Here is a 16,940-nt window from a genome sequence, read left to right as displayed (position 1 = left end):
CTGTAGGTTATAAAACACTCTTGTGAAAGAGTTGTCCTGGAAGGTCCTAGGGTTAATGCTTCAGCTGACACGTCTTTGAACATGACTCTCATTCTTTCTCTCTTAGCCATGACTTGTATTTACTACTGTGGTGCTTATTTTCCCTGGATGGGCAAATCTTGTGCAATACAAAACTGACTGCTTTGGAGTATTAGGACATTGGCTAACACTTATGTACCCTTTTGGCGAAGGCTGTTTAATTTTTGGTTGTCCCTTAAGGACAGCTCTGTGATTTAATTCAGAAAGCAAGTATTTGGTATGCCATACCGCATCTCCTGAGATGTCCTGCTTTGGGGTGCCTTCTACGTTGTACTGCATTGTCCAGCATCGTGCTTGCAAACAAGGATCAAAATCACCTCTGCTGACAAATTTAATGCTCTCAATCTGAATATTCTGGACCAAAAAATCTCTTAATCATGATTGTAACTATTTAAAGTGCTGTCATAACTGTTCACAAAGTGAGTGATTCTGTGTCGTGATACCTCAGACAGATCAAGAGGACTCTAATAGGGTCTGCATTTAGCAGCGGGGGAACAGTAGTCTCCTGGGAGAAAGTGGAATAAAAAGCAGTAAGCTCTGAAGCAAAAGCTGCTAGCTTCATGAGTGATGCTAGTCTGGGAGGAAGATGCTGAGCAGGTTTTATTTGTCTTGAGAATATTTACATAGGGCTGATCTACTGTTCTTGAAGGAACTTTATCACAGTACTACAGAGAAAAGTATTAGTACTAAATATAGTGCCTTATTCTCTAACTTATATGTGCTTGAATTCTGCTGTCTTAATGGGCTTTCAGCAGGTTTTGTAGGTTTTTTTGGTAGAAATATGAATATTATTCCTCGGAGAGGTTGTATAACAGTAGCAAGGAGGAAAAGATTTAATTTGTCAAGACCTTCCACTGCAAAAGATCAGAGTAATGTTTTAGCTTCTGGTCTTGCTGCAAAGCTTTCAGTACTTTGATATTTTCATCGGAGAAGAGGCGTGAAAGGTTCCAAAAGATTGTCTTGACCCATTGCATCAAAGCATTGTTACTATTGCTGGAAATTCTTGGGAGATGATTTAATTTTTTTTTTCCTTTACCTTCTAATATAGGAGGCAACATGACTTCCATAGGCTGCTGCTTCACTAGTTTACCATTTAGAAAAGTTCTAATAGCCTAAGTAAATTTTTCTTGTTTCGGTTTGAGTCCATTCCTTTTTCTTTTCACCATAAATGTGGAAGATAGGTTTCCTCTTTCTTTGCAGAAACTGTTTCTATATTTAATAGAAATATATCTCAACCCTAGCTTCTCTTTTTACTCTGTTCAGATGGAGCAGCCTCAATGAGTTAGATCACCCATCCCTCGTAGCTCACCTTGTTAACTCTCTTTTCTTGTCCTTCTGTCATGGTTTCTCCCTTTCCTGAAAAGCCCGACCCAAAAGTGGACTGTACCAAAGGCTTTATCAAAACTGAGTAAATCATGAATTTGTGCTCCTGTCAATGGATAGAAGTTGCCTTGTTTGTGACAACTTGTTATTTATAATTTGTGCTCAGCCTGTGATCCTCTCAGTCCCAATTCCTCATCTACAAAACAGCTGCTCAGCACTTGTTTCTATATTTGTGCAGGTGATTTTTTTTTTTTTTCCCCCTCTGAACAAAACTTGACCTTGGGGAATTGTACAGCATTTTTTAATCACTTCTCCAGTTTCATTAATTCCTCGCCCCAATAGTTTCCCATTTATGCATGCCTTTTTGTGGGAATAACATCAATTATAGGACTTTTCTTTCCTCATTTACTGGGGCTTCATTGTCTGGTGTCTCATTTCTTTTGCAGGCTCCTAACCTGGGAGAAGAGAGGTGACTGTAGCTCAGTTGGCTTTAGAAGTATCCCTTATAACTGCTAATTATACATACTTATTTTTACTTCTTCTGCAGTATTTCCCACTGCTGGCAGTTCTGTTAGTGTTAATTATTGTTATGGAAGACTTCATTTTGGCATGTTCTCTGGGAGGAACATTATTTTGTGATTGTTTCCCTGAACAAATAGATCTGCTTGTCTCACAGGGCCTCTGCTAAGGGTTTCAGCCAATGATTTCTAGAGGAAAAAAACACAGCAAATAAACAGATTTTCATCTCTTTGGTTGTATTACCCTACTCCTGACTATCTGTATTTACGTTGACTTCTAGATTGTTCATCCTCTCGTTGATAACTTTACAACCCATTGTCTGATTTCAACCACGTGTTAGAGACCGAGGTTTTAAGATAACGAAATTCCTACAGGTTTTGTACAAACAAATGGGCAGCTTGGAAAGAGATAAATGTAAGTGTCCTCACACACCCCTGACCGAAGGAAAGGATGTGGCCTGGGTCCATGTAGTTTCAGATGGCAGAGAGTTCCCCCAAGGAGGAAGACCTCAGTTAGCAGCTTCCTCAGACACAAGGGTGCATGTCCTGTTTCACGTGTCTTCTGCGCTTCCTGCCATCTGGTCACGACGACTGTAAATCTGGGAAGACCATTGTTCACTTGCTGCATTAACTGCCTTTTTATCAGCAAGGAAATGGGCTCTAATATTTCTTATGTAGCAGAGTTTTCTTTCCAGACAGAGTTCCAGAGCTTCTGAGGAGCTGGGCCGATCTTCCTTCAGGAATAAAAATCTGCAAAGTCTTTGGAACTTCCCCAGCCTCATCAGTGCGTGTTCTTAATGTTATAGTGGCATGCCTTATCCTAAAATGACACAGACTGAAAGGTAGGGCTCATCTGGAAAGAGTGGGCTTCCTGGGAAAACCACCCAGAAACGCCTTAAAAAAGGAACCCATACCAGCCTCATGCTTAAACAAGGGAAGGCATAATGCATTTTGTCTTATCGTAGAATGGCTTAGGTTGGAAGGGACCTTAAAGCCCACCCAGTGCCACCCCCTGCCCTGGGCAGGGACGCCTCCCACCAGACCAGGTTGCTCCCAGCCCCGTCCAACCTGGCCTTGAACCCCTCCAGGGATGGGGCAGCCACAGCTTCTCTGGGCAACCTGGGCCAGGGGCTCACCACCCTCACAGCAAAGAATTGCTTCCTCACATCTCATCTAAATCTACCCTTTTCCAGATTGGAGTCTTGTCATTGGCTTTTAGTGCCTTTTGTGTCTTTTTTTTTTTTTTTTAAGTTCCTGAAGTGTTGTTAAAGGCAATACAGGGTTAAAGGAAGTCATCAGGTAATCTTATGTACTCCTTCCCATCGTATCTTGCAGAGCACAGTCAGTCAAAAAAAAACACAACTGGCAACTGTATGGGAGGTGGTTTTGCTGTAAGAGGCCGCACTTTGGTAATAGAAGTTGGTAGCACTTTCATTTGAAGACTGTACAGTGGTGGTCCAAGTGTCCGTGAGTTTGTTTGAATAGCTTTTGGGTAGACGATGATACAGGTAGCTTTCTGCTTTCATTTTTAAGCAGAGCTGAATGTCTCACCGTGGCTCACTAACGATGCGGTTTTGCGAGCAGAGGCAGCTCTGTTGTTTCTGGTCTGAGCCTTGTTCCAGGGATAGCCTTATTTATTGCCTGTGTAGCAGCAACTTGGTCATCAAAATGTACATCCTAGCTTCATCCTACCCCAAAGGCAACCCCTTTACCAGTGAGGGACTTGCCTTCCAGCTACAGGCTCTGGGCCGTAGTGGCTCTGCAGCTGCCACAAGAGCAGTGAGGCAGGAGTGGGGTCCGAAATCACTGTGGCTCTCCCGCTGTAAACAGATTCCCTTTCAAAACAGGGCTTGTAATTAGGGCCCCTGACTCAAATTGCAGCTCACCTGTTCTCATGGCATTGTGCATGTCCCACTTTTGGGCTTTTTCTCTTTGAGGGACTTTTTTACTTTTGGTCACGCTTCTCGGCTCCTAGTTCTTGGTGCTGGTCCTGTCAAATTGTAGTCCCTTTCACCTGCATTTGCAGGGAGGACTTCTCAGAGTCTCAGATCTGAGGAGATTCTGGTTAAAAGCCTGAAGATCTGATGGTTTAAGTATGATTTGCGTTCCTTCCTTCCTGTCACCCACCCCACTGCAGAAGATTAGGACATTCAGAAGAGGAATGCATGCCTAGAGGGTTGGAAGAGTCGATCAGAGACTTGACAGAATTTAGAACTTGACAAGAAAATGTCCCTCGGGCCATCTTATCTATGCAAATATTTACTGAGGCTTTCTCCTGTTAGAGAATCGCTTGCTGTTTCACTTCACCTATTTATTCATCCAAGTAGGAAGTTTTCACAATGGAGTCCCTCTTGTACCTCCAAGTGTGTGCCGAGTAGGTTTATAAACAGCCTTATTGATGTAGAACTAGGAAATTAGCCTTTGAGTAACTTTCATGGCCTTTCTAATTTTCCGCTTTTGTGAGTGGAGTATGCCACAAGAAGTGTAAGGCGTTTGCTTTGCTTTTCTGCTTCCCTTTGTGTCCATTACTGGCCACCACCAGAGACAGCACACTGGGATGAACAGGCCTTTGCTCCCGTGCAGCAGGACCATCCTTTCCAGTCAAAGGTTGTAGTAGGATTTTTGCCCAAGATCAGCGTCGAGTTACCGAGGCCTATAAATAGCAAACGTATCCTATTTTTGATTATTGGCATAATATTGTTAGTCTCAGTCTTCTGCAATTCTAGTAGTTTTCCAGTTTATTAAAATTGAAGGTTACAGGATTGGAGAACTTGTTAAATGATTATTTTAGGACTGGGCTCAAATTAATATGATGTGCCAACTTAAAATGTTATGCCTAGCAGATGCCGTATAACATTCCTATTAGTTACTAATTGGCTTGAAAGTGCTTAATTATCTTTTTCAAATATGGTTTGAACAGATATTTTTAAAATACTTCTAGCTTTCCTGTTTGCACCCATTACCACCAGTTTTGTCTACTATGTCTCCCTGTGGTCCAGTTACTTAGTTACTCATTTATCCTTTCAGAAATCCTGCTACCTATGAACTTCTTGCTAGTGCTTGTGTGCTCCCTTATGAACTTTGGGGTTTTTTTAATATCTTATAACCTTGTTGTACTTTGTGCAATTTTTTTTTTTCTATTTTCACCTTAATACTGAAATAAAGTTATCTGTAGAATCGTGTTTGGGCATCATATACTTCACAGAGTTCCCTGCTTTTACCACTGTTTTTACCTGAATGAGGAGGAAAGTAATCTCTTTCTAATGTTGATCAACTTAGTTACTCACCACTGATGCGTTAAAAGCCATGTAAAGTGTATTATTAAAATATGGAACTGGTTGCAACCATCCTGTTTTCTAATGCTGTTGTTTGGCTACCAACATAATCTTGTAACAGCCATCAATTTTAGGCCAGTGATTGCTTTTTCTTTTTCGTAATGAGTTAAGGTAGTTATCTCGCATTAAATTAAGGACCTTTGCGTTTGAGTATTGAAACCTGAGCTGTTGAGACATGGATGAAATTAGGTGTTAGTGTGTCAAACCAAGTCACCACAGAGAGGAAAATCTTAAGTTGTATGCGCAAGCTCTTTTTCTCTACTGGAGTCTTCCTGGGGTTTTGTTACTGCTTATTTTCCCTGCTGGGTGTTTGTTTTTTTTTTTTTTTTTTTTTTTTTTTTACATGTCATTTCAATTAACCCTTGGAAACCTCTGAAAATTATTTTCCTTTCTGTTTTTATTCTGACTTCTCTTGTTCTATACCAATATTTTTCCTTTTCTTCCACTTGCGCGTGGTACTGTGCTCTCCCTTCTACTTCCTGAATTTATCCCTTTTCGCTTTAGGGTAAGAGAGGAAATTACCGGTTTTTGTTTCTGTTTTGAAAATGCCAGGGAAATCTGGGAGCTGTTGGTGTACGTCGTGTGGTGGTGAGGTTGGCTGTGGAGCTCTGGAGGGGACGGGAAGGCAAGCACTAAGTAACCTGGTGCAACGGTGGCACAAAGTGATCTCTTTGATGAAGAGCTGTCTCTCACCGAACACCCACTCCCGCTTCTCCTTGTGGGTAGTAGCGGTTGCACTGGCTGGGTAGAAATCTCATGCTTTGTGTTTTGCAACTTTTAGTTCTTAAAGAGTAGATACATCTTCAGCAAAAGCTAACTTGCACTTTCTTTGATCTTGAAAGTAGGTAACAAGAAATTTGCATTAATTTTAATTTTCTCCAGCCAGCGTTATAAAGCTCAATTCAAAAACCTAAGTCCAAAATCAAAGCTCAATTTATTGTGGCCGCTGTTGAATTCAGAGCATACTAATACATTCCTATCATTGCAACTCTGGTGGAGTAACAGTATCTAATAATACGCTATGGTACAACTAAGAGATGAAGCTGTGCTGAGAAGCGATGTGGGAGTCCGGTGACTCCCAAACTGTGTCTTTTGGCATGACAGAACTGGAGAAGAGAAGAACTGGCTGTACTGCCCCTTCCTTGCTCCGTGTCAAAGATGCATGAAAAAATAAACTACTGTCTTAATACATGCAAACACCTACCTGTCCCCTCAGATAAATGCATTTTTAGATAGGCATTGTCTCTGGAGATGTGGCTGTATTAGCCTCCAGGAAGGCTTTTGCCTCCTGCTCTTCTCCTCCCTCCACACAAGTGGTGCTGGTTCACATGATACCAAATAGCACAAAATCGTTGCTTTCTAAACCCAGATCCGCGTTGTTGTTACGTCCAGTCCTGGTTTATTTTGGGGACGTTACCCAGTTTCCATAAGGAAAGGTGAGATTCTCTCAGACATTCCCTTAAGAAGTGCCCTACCAGTTTTGGCACATTCTATTTTGAGAGAATTGCTTCCTGCTTGCTAGGAAAAGGGGTGGTAAAAATATGGAAATTCTGGCTGTTAATAATTTGGAGGCTACAAATTGTTTAGAAGGAGTTCTAGAGACTAAATTGATGAATTCTGGCAAACCCCAAGATGGTGTAATCGTATAGCTTACAGCCTAGGTTCTTCAAACCTCGACCTTAATTTCTGCTTATATGCTCATCCCTCCACTCCTTCCCTCATATTTCAAAGATAAAAATAAGGCAAAACTTGTGCTCTTCCCCTGTCCACATCCAAGTTAATCACAGCTGTTCTTGCGTGCGTTCACCAGGACATTGCCATCTATTCGGGCGTCCAAAATGACACCCTGTGCCCTTGCATCTAGTGTGCAGAATTAAGCGTATTCATTGGCACGGAACTGAAAATGAAATAGAAATAAATGGCTGGTAGGCTGCCATATGTGGATCTTGTGCCCACTGTTGGTTACGTAGCCGCAAGTGTGAAACTATGCGTGCTCCGATTTTTGTTTCTGAGTGTTTCTGACGTTGTGAGCTTGTCTGCCCGCTGTTGGGAATGTTTGAGAGCTGAATGCGTGATGTTGTTAGTGCTCCTATTTTTATTTTGTTGGTGCTTTTGCATCACTAATCAAATACAAGCCTCCTATTGTTCTCCCTGCAGCTTCCTTCCAGTACATGCTTATATTTAGTTATTTTAATAATAATACCCAGGGTTTGTAATCCTGAAAGAAGCTGGAGAGATGATAAACTCCTTTTCTGATTACTGAATACGTTTGATTCATATAACAGATGGCTGTTATTTGATATGCTGTTATTATCCGAGCTGCGTGGAGGGGCAGAAACTCGCCGGAGCAATGACTTGGAGGCATTAGAGGATGTCCTCGCCTGGTCCTCTCCACGGAATGGCAGCAGTGATGCCATTTTACCCAACAGCTTCACTTCAGTTAGGAACAAATTGTTTTCAGTCTCCTCTTCCCGTCCCCCTCCGCCCTTGCCCACGTAGCCCTCCTGGTGTTTGGGGGGTGGCGTGGCGCGGGGTCCAGGCTGTTGGGTGCCCAGATTTTTACTGGCAGAAGGCGGGCGGCGGTGCCGGCACGGATTGGCTGCCCCCCTGCTCCCCTCTCCCTCTGCGCAGCCCCAGCCAGCGCCGCCGAATCTCGAAACAGCCCGATTTACATCCATTCATGAATCCGTGACGTCAGCACGCTTCTGGGCTTCTTTGCAGCAGGCTGCAGGATTGTGTGGGTGGAATTTCCTTTTATTTTGCAACACTTCCTTTTTTTTTTTTTTTTTTGCCTTCCATCTTTTTAAAACAAGAAAATGGAGCATCACATAGGGAATCTTAATCCTTGTAAGTATTTAGATGGAAATGTCTTTTTTTTGCAGCGTGTGTGTCTGTGTGTGCGTGTGTGTGTTTAATGGTCAGTGTTACCCTTTCGCCATTTATTTCAGAAGGACAGATGGATGTTGCGTTTGCGATGTGAAAGGGCTGAAGAAATGATGCTGAGGGAAGGGAAGAGGAAACGTGAAACCTTAATTTATCCATCGCTGCATCTAAATCTGATAGCTGGCCTGTCCTTTTGCGTGTCGGTGTGCTAGACATTTTTCAGTTGCAATTCTGCACGTTATCTTCTTGTGCCCCCCTTTTTAAAGGGGAAGGGAATGGCAATGGAGAATGGATATATATGGAATATACAGGGACTGACATAAGAATTACTAGAGATAGTATAAAGAAGCAGAATTGTATTTTTTGCTGTGTAGGCAATTGTAATTTTTTTTTCCTTGTGGGCTAATCAAACAATTCTTCTGTTGTGTTACAGTAATAAATAATTTAATTTATTTTTGAGATGAAGAGGAGATGTGTTTTTCTTTCTGTCAGACGGGTAGGAATTTGTTCCTTTATTATTGAAAATAGCAGTTTGAGCTGTCTCTGTTGTGCTGAACACATGATTTTTACCCCTCGTTTTCTTAATAGATGAGGAAGCTGGGACTACCGTTGCACTTAATGATACTGTTCACTGGGGCAAGATTTGTCATATTCTTGCTTACCTGAATGGGGCATGATGTCATGTTTTCTCCCAATGAAATGAGGGGAGCTGCTCTTTATTTTTGTTTTGGGGAGGTGCTTTAGGTACTGCAATAGCTTAATCATATCGAGCCACATGTCTCTTAAGTAAATGAAAAATCGGGTATTTTAAGTTGATCTGGAGAAAGATGACATCAGGCCCATGTGTTTGGAAATACCGATGTTATCAATAGGCAGTCTGTTCAATAGAGGGTACTGAAGGAACGTGTTTTGATAATTTTGAGGGAGAAAATACGAAAATATTTGAAATAAAAACCAAATGGGGGAGTGAAATGAGAGAGAGATTCAGCCGGTCTGACTCGCAGGTGTGGGCACTTGTCACAGTACCTGCTGTGTGTGTAGCCACAGACATCTTGGGATAGCCTAGGATGCGGAGGTTTAAGTTGTCGTTGGTATAAAAGTTTTTGTCACTATCCTTTTTGTTGTGTCCCTGAATGTAAGCGGTTTTTTGTTTCTAGAGAAAACCCTTTGAACCTCTGTTTCTGTGGCAGACTTCGGCTCTGAAAAACAAATAAATCATGATTTTGATGCAGTGGGGGGTTTTGTATGTTTGTTTTGCTTTAACACCAGTTTTGTTTCCTGTATTTTGGGCCTTCAGTCTGATTCTTTGATCTAGAATGGTCCTGTCATTCAGATTTGTCTTTGTCCCCCGCTGCCTGATAGTTAAATTTATAGCTGGCATTCATTTTCACCCTTGTGCCTGGAATTAGCAAATAACTTCTAGCACAGAATGTATGGTAGGACTCTTACCGCTTCTCAACTATACGTGAACTGGTGTTTAAAAATGCGTGGGTGGTGGTTGTTTTTTTTTTTTTTTTTTTTTTCCTGGTGGCATTACTAACCTTCCTCTTTTGTCCCCTATTGTCAAGAGTTGGTAAGTGGCTTATCTCCAGTGGATCAGAAAATTGACTAGTGATTTATTTGAAAACCTCTTCATAGGTAAGCAGTTTCACAATTAGTAGTTATTAAAACATGTTTCTGCTCTAAGCAGAAGCAGGATAAGAAAGGTTTTACAGTATTTCCTGTTTTCTTATGACTTTTTTTTTTACAGCAAATGTGAGATGGTGACTGATTAGACTGGAGTTGTTCATATCTGGTACCTGTTCCAGGCTTTCTGCGGTTGAGATGTGTGGAGTGGATTTCAAATAGTAAGACTTCTCAAAATGGCAGAGTCTTTAAATAAAGCTTTCATACATAAAAATAAAAGAAGTCTAATGTTGGTGATACGGGCAGATTTAAAATTGGTGCAGGTTTCTCTTCAGCTGTAGTCCCTGGGGCCAGGGTAGGCAAGGGAAGGCGCCTGAACCTTGCCGTGCATAGAGCATTTTAGCCAAGCTCTCGCCTGAGACCCTGTGTTTGGAGGAAGGCAGTAGCGGAGTTACTGTTCTTACAACTTCCAGTGAGTTTCTCAGCCATAACTGAATTGAAGTAAGTCAACTGAGGCAAACGTTACCTCTGCATCTGCAGCAGAGGCTGAAGCTCACAGGGGTTTGGCCCTCCAGCAAGCCCTGGCCAGCTTATGGGACTTTTTTGGGTTTTTTTTAATCCCTCCTTGGCAAATACCTCCTGTGCACGGGTTTAGTCTTTTGTAGGCTTCTGTTTTTGTGACCTTAAGCAAATCACTCTTGCTTCTTGGGGAAGAGGGGGGAAATATTTCACCTGAACCACGTACTGCTTTGGATTGAATAGCAAGTTGGCAGCTGCGGCAGAAATACCGAGGTGGGCTGGAGCAGAAGCACTGTGTGCACTTACTGCCACCCCTATAAATACTCAACATGGATTTTGACCTCTGTCCTCCTTCCCTGTTTACAACTTCAACCGAAACGTCGGCCGTTGGAGTGCATTCAAAGGCATTAGCAACAATTGGGTGTAGGCCAGGGTGAAGAATGGATTTTTTTTCTTCTGTGTAAAGTACGTGGGTTTTATAATCCTCCAGCGAACCTGTAATTGCTTGTGCTGTTTCTTCTGGAGCAGTCGCTGGCTCAGCGTGAGAGGTGCTGTAAGGGAAGGAAGGAGAAAGTCCTGGCGCGGTGTGGGTGGGAGGCTGGACTTTTTCCAGTGTAGTGGGCTTGAGGAATGGAGGTCTCTCTGTGTGGACATTTTCTTCATTCCTAGGATGTTTGTCCTTTCCCATCCCCAACCCCTTACTCTTACCTTCTGGAGGACACCAACATCAGAAATGCAGCTGCACAGCTGTGACTTTTCTGCTGAAACACATCTAACCTCACCGTCCTTTTGTACCTGAGGAGATCCTTCAATGTCGGTTTACCAACCGTAGCCAAGAAGTGATCTGGGCAGGGAGGAGCCGAGGGGCCGAGCGCTGCTTTGGAGGGTCTCTGCAAGGTGTTAGATGGCACATGTCATGTCAGGCTTCCGCAGGCTCCTCTGCGGTTCTCCAGTCCATGACTGTGTGTTGTGTGTGTGCTGTCTTGATCACGTTACCATCATGTAAAGCTCTAGTGGCCTAAGAATAGGATCACACCTCTCGGATGTTGCTCCAACCCCTTGCGCTGTGTTGGTAATATGGGCTTAATAGAGGCTCCTGAGCAAGTCATTGTGCTGCTTCTCTGGCAAGGAGTAATCCTCTTTGCTCGTAGAAGTGTTATGGTGCTTAGTAAATACAACTTAGTACTGCTGTCATTTCTCATCTGAGAGATCTGCCAGCTGCATTTCCAGTGTCCCCTTCCCATCAGGCGCCCACGCTCCAGGGTGCCGTTACACCTAGCGTAATGTTGATAGTGGCCAAAGCATTGCACGTACCCCAGTAATATTTGTGCTTTTGTGGACAGTTGTTTGGTTACATTCATACTGGGTATGAAGCATGTAAGCTGTTAGGGCTAAGAAGTTTGTGTGTATAGCTTTTACATATCAGTGTGCTTTGCAGATATTGAATAATTCATATCTACTACAAAAATAAGAGCAAGTGTGTGAGTGAATTTACCTGAGACCAGTTTGATGCCTCACATGAATTAAAGTGAGAGTTTGATTCATTCACTGGATTCCTGAAAATAGTACTTTGATATTGATCTTCATCCTCAAAGATCTTTCAGACATTAATTAATCTTAACACTACTCCTTGGAGGAAAATACGATGTTTCAGTTCTGTAAGTGAGGGAAATTACAAGATAGTGTTCATTGGTAGTACTGGAACATTTTAATGGCTTCATGTGGCAATGTCAAAGAAGCTGTAAGGCGTCTGTGAAGCTAATTTTGAGTTTTTCCTGGGTTTTGTAGTTGTAAAATATTTGAATTTAAATCCTTTAATCTGTTATTGCTATATAGTAATATAACACAGATCTTTAATGCGGTAAGAAAAAAAAGTGCAGAATTCTGGAGGCTGAGGAGAGAAAAAGAGCAGAGCAGAGCCTGGAGTCTGGGACTGGGTTTTAAAAGTTGTTTCATACTATGAAGACAGCTGGAAAGATAAAAGAGTGTAACTTAAGGTCACTTCTAAATTTTGATCTAAGACAGATTCCAGTAGTAATTCAGTAGTATAAAAGACTAATTGGCGTTTAGTCTGCCTTTCATGCCAGCTAAATGTTTTACAATAGTATTGATGAGCCTGTGATGGAGGGTATTGATGGTCAATGAGACACCAGAACACGGTATGTGAAACTCCTGGTGTTTAGTGTCTGCAACCAGAGTGAGGGGAAACAGAAGCAGCGAACGGGCGCTCAAAGTTAAACCCATTTTTGTGAAGTGAAATTCTTGTAACAGTATGGTGCGAGATGGCCCGTGGGTTGTTACCCCTACCCCCAAAGGCAGGTGGCTGATAGATTGTCCTCTCTTCAAAACCCGAGGACCTCAGTTGGGAAGCAGAGAGAAGGGCTGCTTTGCAACAGAAATGTGCGGTACCAAAATCCTGCAGTGAATATGAGAGTCATTATGCAACATCACTTATTTCCTATGGCATCAGATTATGCAATTTCTGAGCAGAAGAATGCAAAGCCCTGGAAGAACACAGTAGCATTTCAGCAGATCCAAAAATACCTTATACAGGATAGAGGAAGCATTTATGTATGTGGTGCTGAAAATACAGTTATGTAAGCCGCTTATTTCACAAACGGGGCTTTGGGAAGCTGGCTGGCAGGTGAAATGGGAACCAGTCCCGCTTTCACTGAAATCAGCTGAAGAGGTCTCCCCGAGTACAAGGGAGGGTGGATTTGGCTCTTTGTCTGCCTTGTTCGCAAAGGTGATGGTTTTTTTTTTTTTCTTTGTTTATTCCTCGTGTCAAAAAAAAAAAAAAAGTGGTTGCTAGATTTTTTTTATTTCCAAATCAAGCACTACTTCTCCACCCCCCCACAAATTTGTGACCTTATGTTGAAGGAGTTCCTAGTTAAATGTGTCTAGTGTTTGTGGAGGTAGAAATTCATTCCTATGCTGAGAGCCAGTGCAGATGCACAAATTTCATGTAGGGCTAAGAGTCAACACAGTTCTTCTAAGGTGAAGTAACGCCTTGGGAATCTATTAAATTTCTTTGGGGGAGTCAAGAGCATGTGAGGAAAGGGGATCTGGTTGATACAATCTGTTGGAATTTTGGCAAGACTCTTAAAGAAACTAAACAGCTATAAAATAACAGGGACACCCCTGCTGCAGACAAATGGTGTGAAAAAAGAGCAGTGATAAATAGTAATGTTGAAAGATCCTTCTCTAGAAGGAGTTGTCGTACGGCTCTACTTTGGAGATGGCACTACTCGTACTCTTTTTCCACCTTTTCTTTCCTTACCCCGATCATTTAGGAATATGCTGGAGCAAGAGCACTTAGGCTGTGAAGCTACGGAAGTAAGTTCTTCAGGATAATAAACATGTAAGCCAATTGCAGAGACTACTGGAAGGCTCTCATGATCTTGGGTGATGAAATGTCAGTCAAATTTAGCGTTGATTAAATCCAGTTTAATCTTTACATCCTGTAAACAAGAATTAGGCTCTGAACTAGCTTTTTCCTGTTCAAGAATGAGATCTTAAGGTTGTAAGAGACCTATGGAAGTTAGCTCAGCATCCTGAAGCACGCTTAGACATCAGGTAGCGTTAGAGGAATAGTTAGGAAAGAACAAAAATGCACATTATGCCTGTGTACGCTTCCGTGGTGTGCCCACATCAGGGGTTCTGTCTGCGGTCGTACTCCCCCGTTTCTAAACTGATGCAGGAGAAATGGAAAAGATGGGGAGAGGTGATCAAAGATACAGAACAACTTCATCGGGTGAATGGGTAGGTAGTGTGGGAATTTGTAGGCTTGAAAAAAGATGTTGGAGGGGAGGATAAAATCACAGCTGGCATTGAGAAGATAAATAGGGTTCCAAGTGTCATTGAAAGTGGTTGTTCAAAGAATGGAGTTAGATGAGCAATGCGAAGTGAAGAATAGTTAGTGTTACTTTACCCAACATACAGTTAAGCTACAAAACTCCTTGCCACAGCATGGTGGTTGCCAGTGTTACGGTTAAAAAATTTACACAGGAAAAATATAGTTGTGGGCTATAGAATAGAAAAGTAGCACTGTGTGCTGCTGATGGAGAGAGTCCCTGAGCTGCAGATCGTGGGGAACTGGGTGGGAGTGCCCTGGGGCGGTTTTGCTGTCTGCTGATCCTTTTCTTGGGCTTTGGAGGCAGGAAACGGGGATAGATGAACCTGTCATTCTGGCATGGTACGGTTTCTTCTCAGGTTGTAGTCTAGGTGCCGCTTATTTTTGCTCTGACAGGCTTAATTGGAATGGATAAGGTGCGTAGCAAACCTCCAGCTGTCTCTATGCACAGAGCTTGAATTCAGCCATTATGGATATTTCTTGGCTGGTATACTGTCCTATTTTTGTCATTGTCAGGAAGGGTTCAGACCAGAGAGCTAGACAGAGTTCTCTTCCTCGCCCATGCAGTGACAGACAAAAGTATATTACAACTGTAAAATCACTTTTGCCAAAAATGTTGCGTCCCTGTTTTAGGGAAGACTGAATATATTGGATAAAGGCTAACTTAAGTCAGCAGACGCATGAATTCAGACTTCTGTTGTGGCAATACGGACATAGCTCCATACAACATAGTTACGTGTCTGTGGTCGCACCTGCTTAATGCCTGTGGCTGTGTTAAAATATTTTGTTAACATTTTAGAATGATCACAATAGTTGCAAACCCTGAGCAGTTGCTGCCGCGTCGCTCAGGAAATGATTATGGTGTCTGCAGAAGTTAGTTGTCTTATGTTGAGATGGCATCCAAGTATTTACTGGGGAAAGGAATTAAAAGTATATATTCCAGTCAGTATTCTACAGTAGGTACAGAAGTAGTGTCATGTTTGTCTGACAACCAGAAAGAACAGGGTAAAGCACAAAAAAAGCCGGTGTTACGCTTCAGTTTTCCCGGATAAATCTGCTGTTTTCTTGTAGAGTAAGTTAGGGTACATGCATAAATGTGCTCAGAGCTGTTGCAGTGACAGTCAAAAAGTCTCAAGTAGGTCAGATGAATAATTTTTAACTGTTTCATCAGAAATTAATTATGTTTTGGCAATGTCATAATTGTAATATTTAAAAATAAGGCTGGATCATGGCCCAGCATTCATGCGGGTGGGAGATGGGACGTATGTTGTGGTGTGGAAGAAGCATCCTTCCTTGAAGGAGCAGTGCGTCTCAAGAAAGAGATTGATTGCCTAAAAAACCCTAAGCTTTTGCCTTGGCCTTCTCCACAGTTAGCTTAAAGACTTGCCCATAAAGTGAGATACACTGCACCGAGTTAATACAGGCTAGCTTAATAGCGTAGTTTCTTTTTTGGAAACCTAACAAAATAGGGCTTTTTTTTATTTTTTTTTTTTTTTTTTAAACCAGGAGAAGGGAAAGGAAGGCAGACCAATTCTGGGTGAAGCTTCAGGATATGTTCGTTTGCAATTCCTTCCTCTGCATAATGTGACCTCAAAAAAATCCCCAAAACTAAACCAAAAACCCTGAAAACAAAGAGGTTGCATTTTGATGACGTGTAGCTCATTCTCTATTAAAAAATGTGCTACAGTTTGTGTTTAAAGCAACTGTGCAAAACCCAAGCATATATTCCAAGTTATATAAAACTATAAAACTGCAGCATAAGAGGAGTGTCTGATCCACTCATACAGCGCTTTCCTCAGCAAGAGACCAGGGAAAAGAAAAAGTTTGTTGGAATCCTGTGAAATAAAATCATGTGATTTCAAATCCCAAAGGTCAGAAGTGACAGCCAAAGCTCTGGTACTTGCCAGCTCAGCAACTCCCAGTTCCTTCTGGTGCTCAAGTTGTATGATGTGCAAGGTCAAGAGGTGGGAGAGGACTCTATCAACCAGTTGTAAAAGTTCCCCGTAGAAATCGAGAGATGATCACAAGGGGGAGGAGAACTCAGATTCAAGTGAGATAACTATACTTTATAAGTATAGGTGTGTCAACCCCACCGCTCAACTTGGTGTCATCAGCAAACTTGCTGAAGATGCATTCAGTCCCACTGTCTGTGTCATTGGTGAAGGTATTGAACAGTACTGGTCCCAATACAGACCGCTGAGGGACACCACTTGCCACAGATCTCTATCTGGACCTTGAGTTGTTGACCACTACCCTCTGGATGTGACCATCCAGCCAGTTCCTCATCCACCATACAGTCCATCCATCAAATCCGTAGCTCTCCGGTTTAGAGAGAAGGATGTTGCGGGGGACCGTGTTGAAGGCCTTACAGAAGTCCAGATAGATGACATCTGTAGCTCTTCCCTTGTCCACTGAGGTAGTCACTCCATCCTAGAAGGCCACTAGATTGGTCAGGTAGGACTTGCCCCTGGTGAAGCCATGCTGGCTCTCTCGAATCACCTCCCTGTCCTCCATGCGCCTTAGCATAGCTTGTAGGAGGAGCTGTTCCATGGTCTTCCCGGGCACAGAGGTGAGGCTGACAGGTCAGTAGTTGCCAAGGTCCTCCTTCCTACCTTTTTAAAACATGGATGCAACGTTTCCCTTTTTCCAGTCACTGGGGAGTTCATCTGACTGCTGTGACTTTTCAAGTCGTGAATGTAAGTAGTGATCTTTGTAGAGTGGAGTTGATGGTTGGACTCCATGATCCCAAGGGTCTTTTCCAACCTAAATGATACTATGATTCTGTGATATGGACAGGAATCTCTT

The 16,940-nt window shown here is 42.5% G+C and overlaps 1 protein-coding gene across 5 annotated transcripts in view; it reads left to right on the top strand.

The window, feature by feature from the left end:
• Positions 1-16,940, top strand: part of MAP3K13 (mitogen-activated protein kinase kinase kinase 13) — an 81,973-nt gene that overhangs the window by 31,329 nt on the left and 33,704 nt on the right. The window contains exon 1 of one of the 5 annotated variants that reach the window (XM_063337990.1): positions 7,773-8,101. The exons of the other annotated variants lie outside the window; for them this stretch is intronic. The gene's annotated coding sequence lies outside the window, so the exon portion shown is untranslated. Of the gene's footprint in view, positions 1-7,772; positions 8,102-16,940 lie in introns of those variants that run through there. 5 annotated transcript variants of the gene reach the window in all.

The sequence above is a fragment of the Chroicocephalus ridibundus genome, chromosome 6 (genome assembly GCF_963924245.1).
Source record: "Chroicocephalus ridibundus chromosome 6, bChrRid1.1, whole genome shotgun sequence".
Classification (NCBI taxonomy): domain Eukaryota; kingdom Metazoa; phylum Chordata; class Aves; order Charadriiformes; family Laridae; genus Chroicocephalus; species Chroicocephalus ridibundus.
This window is presented reverse-complemented; position numbering and strand designations above follow the sequence as displayed.